Genomic DNA, 7,008 nt, shown 5'->3' with positions numbered 1-7,008 from the left:
AGTTTCTTATTGTGGAAACAACACAGTTTGGCAGCACCTTTCTGTTTTGTTTGCCCAGGCGATGCCATACCATGCACACAAACTGGCGGTACGCTGTGTACCTGTAGCTTCTGAAAGAGAAAAAATATTAAAGAAAATATAGACTGTAGCCAGTATAAGCGCCAAAAGGACTTTTTTTTCGAGAGTGGGGGGGGGGGGCATTGGTGCTTACATTACTTTAATACTATAGACTGTGGTGCAAAATGCAGTTTACCAAAAAAAAAAAAAAAACGGGGGGGGGGGGGGGGGAGGGTTGGGGAGGGAGGCACTCCCATTTTTTTTTTCACGAAATGTATTTTGCACAACAGCGTAGTGTGCCTAAGCATTTTATGCGCCTTTTCGTGGTTGGTAAATATTTGCAGGCAATCTATGGGCATATAAATTCCGACACGGTACGCGTTAAGGCGCCGCGAGTAATGCAACAGTACTGCTGATGCGAGTACGCATGCGCGTTAGAGCAGTAAAAAAAGAATGAACAACGCAGTGATGTGAGCTGCGTATTCACGTGTGAATTTCGGGCGCTCCAACCAGTGCTGGCCGATCTTCCATTAAGGCGTAATAGGCCATCGTCAGAACGTTTATATTGAGGCATACATCAGAAAATGCCTCATGGTCGATGATGTGTACACTTTCTCCTTGTAGGCTGTCAATTTTCTGCACCTTGTGACAGCACATAGAGTTACCCTACATGCTACCTTTAGGTAGCATCTAAAGGTAGCATATCATCATCATCATCAGCCTGACTACGTCCACTGCAGGACAAAGGCCTCTCCCATGTTCCGCCAGTTAACCCGGTCCTGTGCTTGCTGCTGCCAATTTATACCCGCAAACTCCTTAATCTCATCTGCCCACCTAACCTTCTGTCTTCCCCTAACCCGCTTTCCGTCTCTGGGAATCCCGTTAGTTACCCTTAATGACCAGCGGTTATCCTGTATACGCGCTACATGCCCGGCGTACGTTCATTTCTTCTTCTTGATTTCAGCTATGATATCATTAACCCCCGTTTGTTCCCTAATCCACTCTGCTCTCTTGTCTCTTAAGGTTACACCTACCATTTTTCTTTCCATTGCTCGCTGCATCATCCTCAATTTAAGCTGAACCCTCTTTGTAAGTCTCCAGGTTTTTGCTCAGTAGCTAAGTACCGGCAAGATACAGCTGTTATATACCTTCCTCTTGAGGGATAGTGGCAATCTACCTGTCTTGCCAAATGTGCTCCACCCCATTCTTATTCTTCTAGTTACTTCAATCTTGTGGTTCGGCTCCGCGGTTATTACCTGCCCTAAGTAGACATAGTAGACATAGTCTTCTACAACTTGAAGTGCACTATTACCTATCTTGAAGCGCTGCTCTTTTCCGAGGTTGTTGTACATTACTTTCGTTTTCTGCAGATTAATTTTAAGACCCATCTTTCTGCTCTCCTAGTCTAACTCCGTAATCTAGAGTTGCAATTTGTCCCCTGAGTTATTCAGCAAAGCAATGTCATCGGCAAAGTGCAGGTTACTAATGTACTCTTCATTAACTCTTATCCCTACTTGTTCCCATTCTAGGCTTCTGAAAACCTCCAGGAAGCACGCGGTAAATAGCATTGGGGAGATTGTGTCCCCCTGCCTTACACCCTTTTTGATTGGCATTCTGTTGCTTTTTTTATGAAGCACTATGATAGCACGACAATAGTTATAGCGCGAGAACAAAACGAAGACACAGAGACAAGAAGGACACGAAAGACACGAGCGCTGTCTCTGTGTCGTTTTGTTCTTGCGCTATAACTATCATCATGCCATACCAACTAGCCCAAGCTGCCACACTACTATGGTAGCAGTTGATCCCCTGTAGATTTCTTCCACGATGTTTATATATACTTCATCAACACTCTGATTCCGCACTCTGATTCCGCAGTATCTGCATGACGGCTGATATTTCTACTGAATCAAACGCTTTCTCATAATCTATGAAGGCTATGTATAGTGGTTGGTTATATTTTGAGCATTTCTCTATTACCTGATTGATAGTATGAATGTGGACGATTGTTGAGTAGCCTGTTCGAAATCCTGCTTGTTCCTTTGGTTGATTGAATTCTAATCTTTTCTTTACTCTGTTAGCAATTACCTATGTAAATAGTTTATATACTACAAAGAGCAAGCTGATCGGTCTGTAGTTCTTCAAGTTCTTGTCATCTCCTTTCTTATGTATTAAGATGTTAGTGTTCTTCCAAAACTCTGGTACTCTTCCCGTCAGGAGACACCTCGTAAACAGGGTGGCTAGTTTTTCTAACACAATCTGTCCTCAATCTTTCAGCAGATCTGATGTTACCTGATCTTAACCAGCAGCTTTGCCTCTTTGCATGCTCTCCAAAGCTTTTCTGACTTCTATCATTACTGGTGGGGTGTCATCTGGGTTATTGCTAGTTCTTATAGTAGTAAGGTCGTGGTTGTCCCGGCTACTGTACAGATCTCTGTAAAACTCCTCCGCTATTTCAACTATCCTATCCATATTGGTAGTTATTTTGCCTTCTTTGTCCCTTAGTGCATACATCCGACTTTTGCCTATCCCAAGTTTCCTCTTCACTGCTTTGACGCTTCCTCCGTTTTTTAGAGCGTGTTCAATTCTCTCCATGTTATACCTTCTTACATCGCATACTTTACGTCTATTAATCAGCTTCGAAAGCTCTGCCAGTTCTATTTTGTCTGTTGTACTTGACACTTTCATGCTTTGACGCTTCTTAATTAGGTTCTTCGTTTCCTGGGAAAGCTTGCCAACGTCCTGTCTAACTACCCTGCCTCCAACTTCCACTGCACACTCCGTAATGATACTCGTCAGATTATCATTCATTGTATCTATGCTAAGGTTGGTTTCCTCACTAAGAGCCGAGTACCTGTTCTGAAGCGAGACTCTGAATTCCTGTACTTTCCCTCTCAGTGCTAGCTCATTGATTTGCTTCTTGCGTAACAGTTTCTGTCGTTCCTTCTTCAAGTCTAGGCGAGTTTCTAGGTAGCATATAGAGTAACTCTGACAGCACACAGATTCGAGCGCCGTGGCCGTAAGGCGGCAGTGTCCACAGTTGCACCTGCGATAGCAGCAGAACTGCATGATCATTTGCGCCATACACGATCATGTGCAAATGGCCTGCAGCGCTAGGTAGTCGTGTGAAAAAACAAACAAACAATTTAGTTTTTTTTTTTTCACGTTTGCCGTCTGTGTCAAAATAAACGTGCAGTGACTACAACCCCTAGCTTCCGCTGATTTCAATGATATTCTAAAGCGTACGTCACAGGGAAAAAATGCCGACCGTAGCAGCTGCCTGTCCTTGGCGGCGACGATTGTTATAGCGTGAAAACAGAATGACGACAAAGAGACAAGAAGGGCACGAGCGCCAACTTCGAACTGTGTCCTTCTTGTCTATTTGTCGTCGTTCTGTTCTCGCGCTATAACTATCGTTATGTCATACCAACTAGCCCCAACTGCCACACTTCTTGGCGGCGAAGTGAGAAATGACCGCGTGCCTGCCTTGTACAGCCCGTTGTAAAAACTCCAGAACTCTTGAATACGGCATGCCTCGATTAGAACTGGCTTTTGCTCGTAAGTCACGAGAATGTAAGTTATTCAATGTAATGTCGGGGCTGTGGTATGGCCTAGAATTATTTTATTTCTTCTGTACCAAGAACTTCAAGGGCTCCTAGGTGGCAACTGATAAATAAAGCGGATAGTAAATGTGCAAAAGACAAACATACTTAGGTTAAATGAATTCTACTGTAGAGCGTTTGCCCATGAATGTGTCGTGTCTTACCATTAAACATTGCCGACGCGAGGTTCCTCGTGGTGGTCATCGTCGCTGGTATCGCTGCTGCTGCTTTTCGACGAGTCACTCATTGCCAGTGGGTCAAAGTGGAAGTGGTTGGCCACGTCAAATATGCCTTGTACGCCAGCCTCAATGGAATTGTCGTCCACAGACAACAATGATACGGACGACGACAACGAGGAAGTTGACGGTGATGACATCGCGCCGATCGCGCAGCACGTGCGGCAAGAATGAAAATGCGAGCAGACGACGCAATTTATCCAGAAGTGCGTCACAGTTCTGTGTGCTGACGTAAACGATTGTTGCATCCGCTAGGTGGTAATAGTTGCACCCGGAAAGTAGAGTTACTGTATATGCTACCTAAAGGTAGCATATACGGTAGCTCTACCGGAGAGATGTCGTTTTTTGGAACCGAAACTGAAACTGCTCAATAATGAGGAGCCTGTAATTAAATATCTGCCACGTGCTGTAGCAAACAATGTGCTGCGTTATGACTAACAAGCCCACAGCAACACATTGCAGCAAAAAAGAAAAAACACGAGGCCAAACAAACCAATAAATTAACCACCACGACGACAGTTAAGACGGAGCAATACGAAAATGAGCTGCACACAACGGCAAAAGCGCTTGGCCTCTCTTTCCCGACGTGGGAGCAGATAGCATCAGTCTTGGACTGATTCTCAGGACCTTAATAAAGCTCTTCTTACCATACCATACAACGACGCGGCTCGCGAAGCCATGGACGAAGGAAAAACTGAGGAGAGGCCCTATTGTATCCCAATGCATTGCGAGAAATGTGGCGGAAGTGATGTCAAATTTATGGGGCAAACAAAACAGCAGACGCTCCGCGGCATGCTGTCAGCGCTGGTTCGCTTCTGCGCGCACTTTCTGACGTAAACTTAGCGCGTGTTGTATGGTTTGCATGCAGTAAAATGTTGCGAGCACACCTTTCGCTCAGTGTTCGTGCGTGGCAGGCCCGAGCGCGGCGTGCTGAAATACTTCGTGGAGTGTTTTTGTGCAACAATTAACACAGAAACCACCGGTACGTGCCGCAGTCAAAATCATTCAGCCCTGCATTATCGTATTTGAACTCACCCAGCAGTGACTTGCGCGTTCTGCTCGCCATAAAACCTTTTTTTCTCTTAGCCAGATTTCCCAATCTACAGGCCGATTAGCAGTTCTGTTTCGTAGCTATTCCGTGCAACGCCAGCCTAGTACTTGACGTACTTCACGTTGATGAGAAGACATACCACTGTATTGTATACGCGATCATGCACCTAAAGTGTGTAATTCCAGTGTGCACACAACTAACACGCAGCGAGCGCACACCGTACAATACATACACACCTAGCCCGATAACAAGAAAAGTCTATTGTCCTTCCGTATGAAGGACACAACTTCTAAAAACGCGACACGATGCATACAGCACTAAACACGAAAGTTCGCGTGTGTTCTGAGTTGACACAATGAGTAAGAACTGACGGAGCGTACAGTTAAGAGCTCTGCATGTAAGTACCACGCATTATTGATCAACATGCGTGCAGCGAACATGCGTGAAAAGTGCCGCTAGGTACATCCGGCAGTGCATGCGATTCGCAACGAGTATACACTACAGCTAGACATCACACAGCGTTCCTAAAAAACACGCAATGGCGGAGTGTCAGGTGTTCTCGCCGCCGGCAGAGAACACCTGCCACTCCGCCGGCCCCGCTTCCAAGGCCGCTGCGGCGGCTCCTCGCCGGAAATCGCGAAGTGTTTATCTGCTTCTCCGATAGGAAGCAGTGCGGGTATTTGCGAAGTGGGGTACTTAACTTTGTGGCTAGGTAGCATGAGCCACCGCCCGATCTAAAGGGCACAGCCGGATACATCCATCCATTCATCCATGCGAAGGCTTCACGCATACGACGTCATGGCCTCTCTTTTGTTTTTTCTTCCTCCATGCGTGAAGCAGTCGGAGACCTCCTGTGACCGGCAGCGCCAACTAGGGACACCAAGAGCGACCACCGCAGAGAACACCCTCTTTCCTCTATCAATCTACAGACCGAATTTTTGCCACTGCAAGGCACACTTTCCGAATTCTAGAATTTTTAGCCCACCTCTTGTGCCTCTTGTGCCTTGCGGAGCACAAGAGGCACCTGACTAATTGTCGTTTATCCCCGCATCTCATGTGGCGTGCCCACGCTCTCAGGAAAGTGCTCAGTGCACACCATAACAAGGCTAGCAACGGTGAAAAGTGATTTGAAGTGAACAAAAAAAGGTCTAAAACATCAATAGAGACTACTCGGAAACCTGTGGCTGACTCTGGTGACCTAGTGACGAGCTACTGGGTTTGCGGGTGGATCACCTTCAGACCCTGGGCTAATCGTAGCAAATATGACAAAGGCAACAAAGAAACATCTTTTCCAGCGCACTGCTCAGATCACAGTCTCATCTCTCAAGTCGTAGTGGTCCGCACTCATGCTAGCGTCAAATAAAGGCACTTAAAAATTAACCATTCAAACAATAACATAATGAGGAATGTAGGCTTGGTTAATCTGTGAATACACAGAATAAAATATTCAACTGGTAGATTACCTTACAATCAATATATCGCCATGTGATGAAATTTTCCAGGTTTAGGCGTGATAGGAATCACGATAGAGGCTAAGTTTTCCTGACCCACGAGCTCAATCACAGAGCACCGCGAGTGCGCCCGCGCTCAGTGGCTCCCAAGAGCGGGCAATTGATGACGAGTGTTGAGGATGTGAATGTTCTCGTCTCGTGGGACGCACTGTAAGCGACCCGGTCTGCCAATTCAAGGGGAGAGACTCGCGTACGGAAGAACAATCACCTTACCTTTTTTCCGCAAACAGTGACCTCCAGATACGGGGATAGACCTGATTCAGCCGCAGAATCGGTGCACAGTGTATGTCGCCCACCAGGCAATGCAACGGCACTCGTGCTGTCGGTGCTGATGGCTGTCATTAAGCTATGCACTGCGGCTCAGTGAAGGGGGATGCCTCACATCAGAAATGTTCTCAGGTTCTTGTATCGAAATACAGGTCCCTCCAGACGACGCCCGACTCTGATCCTCTTGCAGAGACAGGCGTTTGTGCAGTTTTATTGTCACTTTCATTTCTGAACTTTTCTGAACTCAGCAGCGACGCGAATACGCCATCTCCCAGTCGTAACGG

The sequence above is a fragment of the Rhipicephalus microplus genome, unplaced genomic scaffold, assembly GCF_043290135.1.
Source record: "Rhipicephalus microplus isolate Deutch F79 unplaced genomic scaffold, USDA_Rmic scaffold_21, whole genome shotgun sequence".
NCBI lineage: Eukaryota > Metazoa > Arthropoda > Arachnida > Ixodida > Ixodidae > Rhipicephalus > Rhipicephalus microplus.
The sequence above is the reverse complement of the archived record's forward strand: the minus strand, read 5'-3'. Positions refer to the sequence as shown.